The sequence below is a fragment of the Heterocephalus glaber genome, unplaced genomic scaffold (genome assembly GCF_053883595.1).
Source record: "Heterocephalus glaber isolate CG9 unplaced genomic scaffold, H.glaber_assembly_v1.0 deba00001472, whole genome shotgun sequence".
Taxonomy (NCBI): domain Eukaryota; kingdom Metazoa; phylum Chordata; class Mammalia; order Rodentia; family Bathyergidae; genus Heterocephalus; species Heterocephalus glaber.
In genome coordinates this window covers 50,405,328-50,420,833 of record NW_028258315.1, presented here as the reverse complement: position 1 = coordinate 50,420,833, position 15,506 = coordinate 50,405,328, and the positions used below count along the sequence as shown (strand labels likewise).

The 15,506-nt window shown below is 39.8% G+C and overlaps 1 protein-coding gene across 7 annotated transcripts in view; it reads left to right on the top strand.

Annotated features, from left to right (window-relative positions):
- Nucleotides 1–15,506, top strand: part of Foxp1 (forkhead box P1) — a 471,410-nt gene that overhangs the window by 247,621 nt on the left and 208,283 nt on the right. The window lies entirely within an intron of this gene.

Below are 15,506 nucleotides of genomic sequence, written 5' to 3'. Positions count from 1 at the left end.
CTTCCATTGTTTTTTTCTAATCATTTCTCTGATAGCATCTTGTAAATTAAGACTTTTGGTTTGGCATCAGTGGTGGTTAAAAGAATCATGAGCCAGCCTACTAAGGAAATGGATTTTGGACACACTTACTGAGTTACTTAAAGAGCAGATGTTCTTGGTCATGGCTTCCGTACCCAAGAAATTAACATAAACATGCAGCATGTCTTATGTTCATAGCCTCATAGTTGGCTACAAGGTACAAAGAAATACTACCCGGAATATTTCATAGCTTTCAGAGAATTCATAATCTAATCGAAGTGCAACAAGATACAAAAGGATGCATTAAGCGTCAACAGAAATTATGATGCAGATGAAGATAAACTGAAGAAGACGTGTATGACTAATCAATAGATGGTGGTTTCGGCAATAAAATTTTAGTGGCCCAGAGAGGAAAAATTTGTATCTATATTGGTGGAATTTTTGAAGACCTTTGAGAAATTAGAAAACAGTAACTCAGTATGTGAACATCTGCTGATTTATTTTAGTGTTTCAGTGAGGACATAATGGATGGGAAGTATATGCTAAGCTAGATGGATTTGACTTGTGACTTAGGTTATTAAGTGCCCAAAAGATCTCCTTTTGACACTTTTGAGATAAAAAATGACTAGAGGCAGGTAGTGAGTCAAGGTATTTCATGATGGACACCAGCATCTGAGCTTCCTGGGCTCCAGAAAATGGCCCAGGGCTTCTGCAGTCACACAGACCATTGGCCGAATGCATCATCTCCAGAGAACAAACGGGATGGCAAGTCTGGTTATTTGGTTGGTAGTGTCCATATTTCATATACTTTTACATCGAATTTTAGCCACTTCTCTTCATCATATGGCTAGAATAATTGAGTCAAAATTCCCTAATTTTAAAATAGTTGTCAAATTTGAAGACATTTGCATAATCCAGTTATTAAGTCTGATGATTTATTATATCTCACAGTTAGCAAAAAATCTGTTTGTTTCTCTGGTCTAGGCCATGTCTTTAATTCTTGATTCTTAACATTTTTGCCAACTTTTTTGGTCACTTCTTTGTGAACTTGACGAAATCCAAACAGCTTTTGCTCTCAAACACATGTGTGTATATGTATGTGTGTATAATTTTGCAATTTCAATTTCATATACAACCCCCCCACACACACACAGTTCACATTGTATGCTAATTAGATTTGCTAACTGGTTCCGTTCCCAACAAATGTTCCTGGACTTTTCTGTGATTAATTGAAGTTAAGTAGATGAGCAGCCTGTCTTTAATTTGGAGGGTTCTTCTTTGGGCTCTAAGTGCTTACCAGTGTGCCCCTGGAGTTACTTCTTAGCTAGTCTAAATGTGGCACTGTCACTGCTAGCTGTGAAGAAAACTCTGGACAGCCAGGTCCTATCAGACAGTCTGTAGTAAGAGCCATTTCACATCCGTTCAGATAGAAACACCAGATTAGGCACACTTGAACTCTCCTCACTATACAGCTTAGAAACTAGCTTCGTGGCCTTTGACTACATCAGCCCAGATCATAAGAAGCACTGCACGTAGTGTGGATGCCCTGCTATGATGGCAGTGCAGGTTTGTGCAGCACATGCTGGGGGTGTTTGACCTTAGCCATGAAGAGGCTTCATACAGCCCACCCCTGAGTGAAGACTACTTCCTCTGACAGGCTGCATAGCTCTCCAGTGACTGTGTCTGCAAGGCTTCTGCAGACAGGTTGCTGGACCCACGCTATGAGTCCTTATTCTGTAGATGGCATGAGGCCCAAGAATTTGCATTTCTGATATTTGTAACCCATTCTCTGTTGATGGTTGGATGACAGAAAGCTGTAGACTCTGGAGTCAGTTATGCTGGTTCACATCGTGGCTCTGCAATTTATGGGTTGAATGGCTGTGCAAGTAAATTAATTTTTCTGTGCCTCAGTTTACCTGTCCATGAAATTGTGCCTGTATTATCATGTCATAGTCTGAATATCATGCAAAGTGCTTGGAAGGTTGTGCAGCACATGTTAAAGGAGCTGTAAACACGAGCTCTTTGTTATTTTTATCACCATCATCATCACTATGAATTTAACCTACAGAAATAATGTGAGACATAAGATAAAATTTAACTCCTAAAGGTATAGTATTCATTATAGTAATATTTATAATGTGAAAAATTAAATACATCCTAAGTCTGATCTTAGAAGAGTTAAGTAAGTGCTTGTAGATAAATTTTATGTAATACTGTATGCCCAGTAAGAGTCACACTCTTGTGGAATACTTAGTAAGTCAAAGAATTATCATACTGTGTTTGGTGAGAGGGGGGCCTGAAAACCCTCTCAGCAAAATGCTGCCTATGTTTTTTTTTTGTATGTTAATGAGATTATAGTTTATTTTCTGTATTTCACCCTTTTCTCTATATCCCCAAATTTCTATCATGATGTGTATTGTCTTTATAATAAATAAGGAACATTAATTTGCTTTTCAGTAATAACATTGCAAGACATTCAGGAATAAACTTATAGGATTTTCTCCCATCGCCTCTTCAGTTTTTCTGTCACTTTTCTTCTCTGTAGTGCACTCTCTGCAGAGCAGCCTGGCTTCTTTCTGGTTACTTTACCCAGAACCCTTAATCACCCTTCTCTAACATTATCAGTTTCATCCAGGCATAGTGATATAGGCCTGTAATCCCAGCACTCAGGAGGCTGAGGCAGGAAGATCATTACAAGTTCCAAGCTAGTGTGGGCTGCATATGGACCGTAGTGAGTTCAAAGGCAGCCTGAACTACATAGCAAGACCCCGGCTCAAAAAAAGAAAAAGTTTGTGTCAAAATTAATCCTATATACACTCACACAGGCACACACACACACACACACACGCGCGCGCACGCGTGCGCGCATGATGTTTTCTCTAGATTATTTTCTATTGCTTGTCATTTCAAGTTTCTTCCCAGTTTGTGTGCACTTAAGTCTTGTGTTCAGTTACGCCCAAATATACAGTAGTTCCTCGCTTACCCAGTACATGTTGGTTCTGCTAGAGACCTATTTCACTGACTTAGGGGCTGCACACAGCCGGAAGAACATTTGCTTGGAATTCTACTGTTGGGGACTAAAAACTCAAGTTCAGAAGTTACTGAATGAATAGACTTGGACTGGTTTTGCTGTCTCTTAGCTAAGCCTTAACTTTTCTTATCTGTAAAATGGAACAATAGACAACTTTCAGAGAGAGCTGACAGGATGAGTATGCTAAACAATACATTGGATTTAGCAGAGTAGTTAGGCTATTAAGATGTGCTCCGTACATTGTCACCATCCTTGCTCAGCATCTTTTGAGGACAGGGCAAAGCGTGGCTGACGTCTGAGGGACCCGAGGGGACCAAGTTGTTTCTGAGGACTATTCTATCTTTTCGCTGATTCCACCCATTGTATATTCAGAACTGAGCAACTTGGGACGTTGTAGACATTCATATTGGAGATGAAGAAGACCCCCCCCCCCCATGAATACATGAATTCCTGTGTCTTTCCTCTTTGAAGAGGTGAATTAAAACCTGCCCAAGGTCCTATGTGACCATCAGGCTCTTCCTTTAGAAACTGACCTCTATGTGAGGACTGCAGGGAACTAGTTCTTGTAGGCAATTAGTGCTCTAATTTACCATTTTAGAAAAGAAAACACATTTCCTAATCAATCCAGAATTTCTCCTCCATACCTACTAGCAGCATTACTGAAGGGGCCCCCCACACAAATGTTTTAAATTTAGAGGCATAGCTAAGGACACAGTTTCCCTCCAGAATCTGAATTGAATCAGGGTTTTATTTCAGATAAAATCTTTGGGGCTCATAACTTAAAAAACACAACTTTTACTGGCATTACGCAATTTGCCACGGGTCATTTAGCAAAATGTTTGTATATGTAAACCCAGGTTCTTCTTTTAAAAAAGGGAAGGGTGGAGGGCGGGGATTGGATTTTGCTAAAATCCAGGTGGCGTTTCAGTTTATATTTAATTTTAATTGGAAATCAAATACAGGCAAGGGAGAAAAAAATGCACTGTGTTTTCTTTACTAAGAGTATCCACCAGAGAGAGGAAAGATGCTGCCAGCCACATTTTAAGAAGCAACTTTTTATTGGCATGTCTCTCTCTTTTTTTTCCTGGCTGAATTCTTGTACCTGCATGCTTTTTTAAACATCTAGGTTTGTACACATGGCAGTGATTTTTATGTCTTGGTGCCCCTTACTGCCCTCCCTCTATATTTTCTGTGGATTAGTATCTAGAACCAGGATAGCAATAATTCCATATACTGTACTAGTAGCTTCTCTGGGCTGTCTGGTGAGTCTCCTTTGAAGTTCCAGACTGAGCTAGTATTTGATTCTTGTGGCCCATCTTGGTGTCTGCAAGAATGGGGATATTTTCTGGGGGTAGGGGGAGAGCAGGAAGGAAAAAAATTAAGCCAGAATTTTATAAGGTTCTCCAGTTTGTGAGTATAACTAGCTGAAGGTGCATTTTGTAAAACTCCCATAAAATATTGGCAGGGAGAGGATAGCACCATTAGGGAATGGCTGCTGAGTATGCCGGAGGAGGTAGGGGGACACCTACTTTCCCACTGCCTGCAGAATACCTCGAGTGCCAGAGCTGTCTGAGATGCTTGGTATTGGCTCTGTTTAAAGATTGGGTGTTATTCAGATGTTTTCAATTGGAAATTGAATACCAAATAATTTTAGATTTTCTGCTGCACAATTAATTGCACATTTGTTGTAGAAAAATTAGAAGATACAGCTAAGAAAACAAACAAAATAAACCATTGCCTGAAATCTCATTTTATAGAAATAACAACTGTGAACATTTTAATGGATATCCTTTCTTATTTACTTAAAAGTTCTGTCTTCAAGGTGTGTGTGGTTTCCTTTACCTATACCCAACACTCCGGGAGGCTGAGACAGGAGGATCTCAAGTTCAAGCTCAGCTTAGGCAAGGGTTCATAATGGATTTAGGGAAACTTTGTCTCAAAAAATATAAAATGGCTGGGGAGGTAGCTCAGGGTGAAGGCCCTGGGTTCAGGACTCATTACCCCCAATGAAGGAAAAAAAATTGTCTTCACATTTTATGTATTACTATTTGCATTTCCCTATCGAATTTCAAAGGTTAAAAAATATGTAGCAGTAATATTGCTTGTCAATGAGAATTGTTCATTAACTCTCTTACACGGTGGTTCAAGGATTCTAAAAATCTTAAATTTCACAGTGTATGTGTATACAGTATGAGAGGAAAATTTTGTGTTCTTAGTTTTAGATCTCATTGTCTCTGGCTTAATTCATGTTATTTTCTTCATTTCCTCCCTTTCCTCTTTTCTCAGCTTTGCTAAATTCTATATTTAGGCACACTTTTAAAAAGTTATTTTTAGGAGGAAACCATCAACATGGTTCGATGATAGGTAAGCCATTCTATTTTTAGTAAATTTCTTCTTTTGGTTGAATAACCATATTGTCAGATTCCCATAGGTTTGAAACTAGTATCACAGTAATCACAGTGTTCTAATAGCAATAGCCTTAGAAAAGTTTAGCAAAAATGAGTTCTCAGCCAGGTGTGGTGGCACACCTATAATCCCAGCACTCAGGAGGTTGAGGCAGGAGGATTGCTGGGAGTTAGAGGCCGGCCTGGGCTACATAGTGAGTTCAGGGCCAGCCTGAACTACAAAGGGAGACCCTGCCTCAAAAAACCAAAAAAAAAAAAGGTGAATTCTCTACACATATTAGTGCAGCTCTCATAAGTACCCTATGAGCTAAGTACTTCTCTTAGTCTCATTCTGCCCAGGAAGAAACTTAGACCCTGCCCATGTCCCTTCACACAGCTTGTAATGGGAGGAGTTAAAATTTGAACCTAGCTCTGCCAGAACCAGAGACAAAGCCCTTCGGCAGAGCTTGCTGCCCCGAAGAAGGGTATTTAATGTGGTGATGGGCAGTGCCCTCCAAAAGAGTTCTTCCCATCTCATGGGCCCTCCTCCCCATGGTGAGTGGACCTTAAATTATTTCCAAACTTTTCTATTTCAACCCATCTTTTCATGCTGGGTACAGAAAGAAAATACCAGAGATTCCCTTTAGAGAGCAGCTTTTTCTGTTTCCACCCTGTCTTCTTTTCATATTGAGTTCTTCTTTTCCCTAAATTTGCTCAAGCAACTTTGCCTACAGCTTGGGGAGAGAGTCCTGCCTCACACCTGTTGGCCTGTGTCCTCTCAGTAAAGGGGCAGTGCTTCTAGAGAGGTGGATGCCACCCTGAAGTCATTATAGCTAAAGCTTTCGAGTTTGGGATGATCCAAGCCATGCCCCCCACTCAGAAACCTTCTCCTTGCCACCTCCTTTGACTAGCCAGGGGAAAAAAGTGGGGTTTTTTTGGTACCAGGGATTGAACTCAGGAGCTTGTTACCTGCGAGGCAAGTGGCGGAACCGCTGAGCTAAATCCCCGGCCCAAAAGTGTTGCTTTTAAGAAATGGGAAATCTGGGTTTATTAATAAAGCTGCACATAATAAAGTGCAAGCAGTGTTTGCAATAGACATTTTATACACAACTTAAAAGTAACCATTTTAGGTTCGACAAATTCTCTTTTATTGCTCTTGCATTGGGTACCTGGGACCAGAAAACTTAAACTGCAGACTTTGTCCAGGTGCCCCAAACAGCTGTCACAGGCTGACAGGACTAAGGAAATACCTTCTGTGTTTTCTTAGTATTATATAACAGGCTGGAACCCTTTTCCCAACCAACAAAAATGTATTTGGAGAAAATATTTCTAGTACCTTGTGTTTCTTGAGGAAATTATTCACCCAGCCTCACTGATTAACGAGCTAGTCCCTTTGAAGCAGCCACAGTTATTTTCGTGGTTTTAATAGCTGAGAAGAGTGGATTATTTTGCTTTAGGAGTGATTAGTGCTGTTGACAAAATGTCCTTTGCTCCCTAAGTGGTATTTTGTGTTCATATTTTTGTGCTCACCTGCACTGCTCACGTCGAACAGCGCTCCAGTCAACAAAGAATAACTGCCTCACACAACAAATAAAAGACAGTACTCACAAAGGATGTATGATAGGGCTTAGGGTGGAAATTTTAAAGATTCATAACCTACAAGTCAAACTATGTACTTTTCCATAGCAGCAAAAGCATCTGTTTGTTTCTGGTTTAGGACATAATCTTTAACTTTCATGGCTTATTTTACAGAATTGGCAGATTATGCGAAGTTCTTGCTTTTCCATTAAAATAGCAAACATGTTCGTTGGTCACTGTTCTGGATTAGCACAAAAGCCCAAGTACCAGGCTGGAAAGGATCTAAGTCTATCTTTATCTCTTTCTCACCTTTAAAAAGAAGCTGACGGGTCTGCTTTTGGCAAGAATAGTGCAGCAGGCTGAAAAGCAGATTTATTCGAAGAAAAGTTGTAATTTGAAAATCTCCCACTTTGGGGATGCTGTTTTGAGATGCAGAGAACCTCAATTCCTGGAAGGTGTCACTGTGGCCACAACTGCATTGTCATTCCAGAAACAGAAAGAGAGAGCGAGAAGCTTAGTGGAGGAAGAAAATGGAGCTGTTTCACCTCCCAGTAGGAGGAGCTGGAGTAGATGCCTGTTTCTGGGGGCTCAGATCTCTGCCCCTCAGGCTACTCTGAGAGCGCACAGTGGGACCCTCTTCTTAGCAGTCTCCTTGTGGACTCACAGCTCTTTCTCCAAGGGAGTCATTGGACCTTGAAGTCTGCTAACAGTTCATGATAAAATAGTGCTTTCCCCATCTCTGCTCCTGTAGGAGTGATGAATTCGTCATCATTGTCTGCTCCATCTGGATTACACCAGTGGTTTCCTGTGCCCTCTGTTCTGCTGCCCCTTGCCACTCCCTACTACCCCCAGGACATGGGAGCATGTGTGTGATTTTGTATTTACTTTTCTCCATTTTCTTTCTCTGTAGAGTCATAGAATTTTTAAAATTCTTTAGATGATCCAGCCTCACATTTTATGGATGAAGAAACTAAACTCAGACAAAATAAAGGCTTTGCCCTTTGATAACTTTTGCATGCATGCCCCTAATGTGTTTAGAAACAGCCTTGTAGAGTATGATGTGGATCCTTCCATGAATTGTCAGAATGAATGAAGTCAGAAACTTTCTTCCTTTGGGTATTAGCACCATTAACGATAATGTCCCATACATGGTGTGTGTGTGTTTGTTTGTGTGTGTGTGTGTGTGTGTGTGTCTGTACATTTATAGCTACTTAAATTTTTTTATTATCAATTACGGGAAAATGGTTTTGTCCCTTCATTGTAATTTTTTGAGAAGAGGAATAATGAACTTTAAATTCACATTTTATTTAGATAATGAATTATGGTATTTTGTTTATTTACTTTGCAAGCTTTTCAGTTTTGCTACTATGCATGAACACAGCCAAGAATATTACATGCATAAAGGGGCATGTCTCTATTCCAGTAAAACTTTATACAGACACTCAGAGGCCTGGATGGGGCCCATGGGCAGTAGTTTGCCAACCCCTTTCCTAGACCATGTATAGATGGTGACTCAAGGGAACCATTTCTACAGAGCAGGTGGTGAAGTTTTTCCACTACTCACATGATGCTTTAAGATTATTTTTTTAGTCTCTCTCTCTCTCTCTCTCTCTCTCTCTCTCTCTCTCTCAGCTGTCTTCTTAAGGGAAAAATAAAACAAAATTTCCCAGTTTAATTCCTCTTTCCCACCATAGTTTGTTTCCCAATTCCCATTCCTTAAAGCCAAGTTCACTGTGGTTATCCTGATGACTGCAAGCCCACATTTTCCTGAGTGCTGCTGGGAAAGAAGGGTTTCCCAGAATTTGCCAGTAATCCCTGATGAGATGATTTCAGCCCTCTTCTCTCCTCATTGTTATCAGCCCTGCCAGAGGTAACCTCTGTAATTCTTTCCTGGATATTCATAGCCTTCATCCACTGTCCTGTTATCCTCCACACTTCACCCTCATTTTAAAATGGCCCTTTGCCAAGTATGGTATAACTTGTAGTCCCAGCTACACAGGAGAATCTCTTGAGCTCAGGAGTTGAAAATTAGCTTGGACAACATAGGAAGACCCTAGCTCAACAATAAACAAACCAATAGTAAAAGTTGCCTTTTATTCAATATCTCAGTGGAATATGTAACATCTGAACTGTAGACCAGGCCTTCTCTTCCTTCTTGGGTTTTACTAGTAGGACAATAATACTAATAGGACTAATAGTTCCATCAGGTACTATTCTGTGTCTTTAATACTTGCAGTGCTTTCATGCAGGGCAAGAGTTATAGCCAAAACAAACAAAAAAAAGGAGAAATATTTTTATTTATGTACTTTCCCTTCTGGAGTCTGGGTGGTGAAGGGAAGGGAACATGGAGACTGTAAGGTTGAGAGAGTAAAGCTATGTCTGTCTTGCTGGCTGATTATGCCTATCAAACCTCGCCAGTTCTTTGGAAATCTTTAGGGATCCTGACTCATGTTCTTAGGCAATGGACAAGAAACTCTTGTGGTAGAAACCAAAGGGTAACCCCCAGACGAAGGGGAAAAAGAAAGTGATTCCCAAGTTTGCAAAATATAAGAACTCTGCCGTTGTGGTCTGCAAAGTGGTATGGTACCCATCAGCCTGCTTTCAGTGCTTCTGCTGAAACTCTTGCTGGGATTTGAAGCAAGTCACTAGCCCTTTGGGCCTCTGGATGCTAGCTCATCACTAAGTTCCTTCTGCCCCCCTGTGTTAGATAGTTTTGCAATGACTCCAAACACTTTCATAACTCCTACGTGATATTTTTGTTTGGTGTTTGTGTGTTCATTTTGTTTTGCTATTTTGTTGAAAGTGAACATTTTTCAGACCTTCTCCCCTTGGGAGTTACATCAAACCTTATTAGGGCCCCCTCACATGTGAGTTACTGACCTTGACTACTGGACTTCAATTACATAGGAACTCAAGAGTTTGACCAGCACTTTGAAGGCTTGGGTCCTGGCAGGGCTGCACTCTGTCAGCTGCTTCTCCAAAGCCCGAGAGCTCAGGCTGTGACAGGGTGACACCCTGCTGGTCTCAGAGCTTTGATGCCTTGTTGGCTAGCACTGGTACTGGTTTGTGGCATGGGGAGGATCTCCACTGTGGTGGTGAGGCCAGCTTTTCCTGAGAATCACTTGTAGAAAGGGACGCCTCGGACTTCAATGGGATGTTTCTTTCTTTAGAGGCCTGCTTCCATCCTCAGCAAACAGTTGGACTTCCATAACTTGGGGACTCATGATGTGGAGAATGCAGGTCCTTTCTCAAGTGCCTTTCTTGTGAGATTTGCCCATGTTATTCTCTCCCTCCGTCAGTACTGTGAACCTGAGGAAAATTCTCTGTGCCAGTAGGCCATGAGAGACCATGCTCCAGTCATTTCCTTATCTTTACCTTCTCACAGCACTCAAAAATGGTATGCTTTTCCTTCTTTCATTAGTTTTTGAATAAACTGGACATTGGTCTGTATTTTAGGTATTTGGTGCTTCATCCCTTTACAGAATGCAATTCCAGGCAACCAGTGAAATATCCAAGCAATAAGTGAAAGTACCAAGAATGAGTCAAGAAGGTAGGGAGAAAGAAGGTAAAAGGAAATCCTCATTGTGAACAAAGGACCAATCAACAAAGCCAGTTGGAAGACTCGGTGAAAAAAGGTGGCAGTTATAATCCATGCCCTGCAACCTTCTAGCCCAGGGTCCTCAGTCAGTCACTTAGCCTCAGTTTTCTTCATCTGTAGAATAAGGCTAATAATGAGTGTCCTGCATGTTTCAGAGGGGACTGGGGAGAAAACAAATGAGGTATGATAGGTTAAAGTACTTGGTGAGCAACAAAACCCTATGTAAATGTAGGATGACTCCTATTACTAGGTACCTAGCATTCTCTGAGGTTTTTCCCTTGTTCCTAAACCCAGTGGATTTCCCTGGGGCCAGACATGCTCTTTTTTCTATGAGGATTTGGTCTCTGGATTGCCACAGAGTAATTATCTACATAGCCAACAGGGCATTAAAAGCAGGCATATATGTTCTTTTCTCAGGTTTTAATTTTTCTTCTCCCTTTAAACTTTCAGTTTTAAAACAAAGGCGCTGTCTGTGGGTTTTCTTTTATGGGAAAAATGGAGGACTATGACCTGGGGCTTCTTGCAAACAAAAGCAGGGTTCTCCTTGATGAAGTGCAGGAGGCTACATGAGATTTGGCAGGAAGGATAACGGGTTGGGTTGTTACTTATCAAAGGAATATTTGCTGTTGGCCTTAGTATAATAATGTTAATGAGATTATTAGGTAGCAGAGATTTTTAATAAATAATTGATAAGGATTAGAAAGTGCCTTTTCTGCAAATAAACTTCAGAATAATTAATATTCATGGACTCTGTTTGTCAACAGAAAAATGTAAATGAAGAGCTGGTCTCCCCACCAGAGCCTCGTCCTGAAGGGCATCTGTGAGACAAGGGTTAAACAGGGAGAAAAGCTGATTTCACAGTCATAGCCCAGACCCCAGCCCTGTATAACTTTTCCCATCTCTGAGTACACATTTTCCAGTCTGCGTCCCTCTGAAATAAACCCTGAAATCAGGTTTCAGAGAGGTGCTAGTTGCAAGGTAGTAAGGGCAGGAGGAGGTAAGAGACACAGCAACTTGCTAATGCAAAAGCAGTGTACTGAAAGTCACTTTTATTTCTTATTTATAATCTGTGAGCGCACTCTGGATAATAGATGGCACTGCTCATTCAGTACTTTAACTTCAAAGCAGAGAGAAGGCATGGATGACAGGGCCTCGAGTGGGAATACAAAGGTACTAACAACAAGAGGAAAAATGCCTGTTTACGGGATTGCATTTGTTAGCATGCTCTCTTCAGATATTGTTCCCCCAGGAATAGCGAGAATATGTGCAGCGCGAACAATGATTTAACATCTGAAAATGGTACTTAAAGAGTTTCTGTCTGGTAGTAATGTGATGAAGGCTTCTGAAGGGAACCTGGGGACTTCATTTCTTCTATTTATCTATATGTCTCCCTGGTTTTAGTCAGCGGTAATTGCATATTTAACCCCTCAAATAGCTTTAACTCTTGTCGTGCCAACTTTTTATCCTGTACAAAATGTACTTTTATCACAGCAAAGGCAGACTTGAGAATCCGCTTGCCAAAAAAATTGTTTAAATTTTAAAAAGTAAGCATACATTTGCATAGATGGATGATGGATGGAAGGAAAGAAGAGATAGTAGCATTTTGCAATTGGTTCTAGGTGAAGAGGTATGCCTTGCCTTCCTTACATGTAAAAAGCCATTAAAATAGAGACATTAAGAAAAATGAAAAATTAAAAAGCATAAAAGGCAGAAAGAATCCAAAATAATGGTTTTCAATTCATCTTGGCCAGGAAAGAGTAGGCACCGTGGAAGGACCCTGGATGGCCACTAAACCAAGAGTATAAATTTGTGCTTGCCTCAGCCCTCTGGTTTTCTCAGTTGGTGGTCATTCTGGAGATCTCTTAACAGCTTATGCCAAACAAATATTAACACAAATTGTATAATTACACAAAAATCCCCAATTCCTCCAAGACACAAAATGGTTTTGAATTAAGCATACACAAGCAATAAAACATCCTATAGTCAAAAGCAACACGCTCCAAGGAAGAAACCCTGAGACTGGATCCGAGCGACTTTCACAGTTTATTTTCATGGTATTTAAATTATGATACCAGTGGGTATTTTTAATTAGTGTGCACTTGTCTACATAAGCCATGTTGGCAAATTTGACTCATTCATACAGTAGTTGCTGTAAAAGAGGCCAGCACAGCCTGCAGGAATTAAAATTAAAAGTTTCTGCAAGCTGTTGTCGACATGACCATATCTCATTAACTTTAAAAATGGAGATTATTTGCCTGAAAGCTTGATTTGACTAGCAGTAATCAAATATTAGGTCCAGCGGAGTGAGGGGGGAGCGTCATTGTTGTGATATATACCGCTAAGTGTTTCGCAGTTCACTTTAAATAGCAGTATAAGATTTTTGTTTTGACAAAAGGGATAGGAAAGAGAAACACAGACATATGGCCTCAAAAGTATTATTAGGAGAGTTTTATTTTAGATTAAGACTCATTATTTGCTAAGTTTGCTGAAGATAAATACGATTGTGCTGATTACTAATTCTTCTCTCATTAAGGATACAAATTAATTATCTAGAGTAGCTTCTACCACTTCATCAAAGTTTAAATATTGGAAGCAGAGCCTATCTCATGATATCTTTCTATTTTTCAACTGGTTAATTGGCAGGAACCTTAAATTTGTACATGGGATTCATCCCATTGTTTTAACTAAATATGATCAAGGAGGTTGCAAAATTCTGTGTAAAGTGAGCCAAAATAAGAGCTGTCTTCTTATCTCATTTCCTCTTTAAATAGCTTGTTATTTGATGTAGGTTTCTGAACCAAAAATCTCTTTTTTTCCAGTAATTAAGGAGTCTAATGTTAAAAACCTAAAGTTACTGAAATAGGGTAGGCAAGCACCATCTTTTTTTAGATGTTATTTTATATTTTTACATGCACAAAGAAACATTTGTGATGTGCAAGGGTAAACTGTAAGATGAAGATATATGGTGAGGGGCGAAAAGGTACAGTTAAACAAAAGACAGAAGATGAAGTCTTACACCTTTTTATGTCTTTGAACTGAAAACATGCTCTGAATTTTACTAAAGGAACATGAGGCTAGAATGTAAGTAACTGGTTTTTGCATTAGGCTCTCCCTGGAGGTAACAGAAAAATATCATGTCCCTGCATGAAATGCGAATGTGAAATCTACCAGAAAGAAATATTTATGACCATTTTATGCTTGATTAGGCTTGGATGACATCTGTTAGAAGACAGGGACTGGACAAAGAGAGAGACGCTTGGGGGCAAATGTTAACGGAGTTGTTTAGACGATGATAGGGCAGAGGCGTCCATTTACTGCCAGGCAAAACACAGGAATTGTGTTAGCGAGAGTGCAGCAGACAAGCATCCACTGTGATGGTGACCCTAGAAACTGACTCCATGAAATAGTCACATGCAGCTGTTGATCGCCACTGTTCTGCCTCAGTTGATGAGGTAGGTCCCTTGGCTGAAACCTGAATCAGTGACTTCCAGAAGCTGGCATCCTAATAAAGTTATATAAATGTGACTTAGCGATAAAAAGGAATCATCTTCACTTTCTTTGAGTGACTTTTACACCCTCTGCCCTTGCGGACTTAGCAGTACCAGGAAACACTTCTGTATTTCTCAGTAAAAGAAGAACTAAATCACAAGCTTTCCTCTCTATACCCTGCTTTGACCTAAGTTGCTTTTCTTATCTTACTTTCCCTCTGTTTTAAAAAAGTAACCCCCTTGGTTCTATAGAAGCACTTCATCACTTTAAGCAGTGCAAATGTTTGTCTAAAAATGAAATAAAGTTTTCCAGCACTGGCAAACATTTTATCAATTGTTAAACATTTCAGGGCCGGTCTGCAGCAGTGGTTCTACCCTGAGTAGAGGTAGGAGCAGTCATTTTTGAGCTGGTCCTTTTCCCAGCTTCTTTTCCTGTAAATTTTCTCTGTCTGGAATGTTGATGGGAAATGTTATTTTGTTTTTGTTTGCAGCAGTTCTGTTGTTTTGATTTTGTCTGAGTGGTATGGAAAACAGTACGTCACTTAGAGTGGGTGTTTTGTCTACTGGCCATTTGGCCATTGTACATATATTTCTCATACTTATTACATGATGACAAGGGAACTAAAAAGGCACAATTTTCCAGTTGAATTTTTCTTTCCAGTTTAATAATAGTGAAAAGAGAAAACAAAGTTAATAGATTTAACAGTTTGATGGTACTCACAATGTGATAGCTGACTGTAAGGTTTTCTTTTTCTTTTTTTTCCATTCCTTGTGGTTAGGGAGGTATTTACTTGAAGGTCAGATTAATGCATATATCAGTTTCTATAATAAACTACATATGGATAGCATTTCACATTTTTGCATAGACTTGTGAAATGTAATTTAAGTAGTAAAATGCATAAAAGGATAATAAACAATTTTAACATCCTTCTTATGATTAGCTTGGGGTACTCTTTCCCTAGTTTTAGGCCACATGTAACAAAACCTTTACCAAAAATGCATTTTAATTAAAATGCTTCAAAATCAAATTTGGATGAAAACACAGAACACAAATCTCAAACACTAACTTCACGCTGTTTACTGGCTCAATTTGGACATGCTTTATCTGAAATCATTCTCCACATTTGCAATGTTAAGGAACATATTGCAAGAGTGTAGAAGTTAGCTCTACAAGTAAGTAAATTTTGGTGTAATACAAAAATATAAAATGGAAACGATGATTAATTTTTCAATTTCTCTCTGCAGATATCTAATCATTGTACCCATGGACCGCCAAAGGCACCCATTAAAGATTTAAAATGCAAGAGGAAGGTAGACTCCAAAAGATGGGATTTGGGATTAAATAATGTAAAATAACTGCAGGGCAGTAGTGAAGTTAAAGCTATTGGCACAGTAAGAGGTTTTCTTAG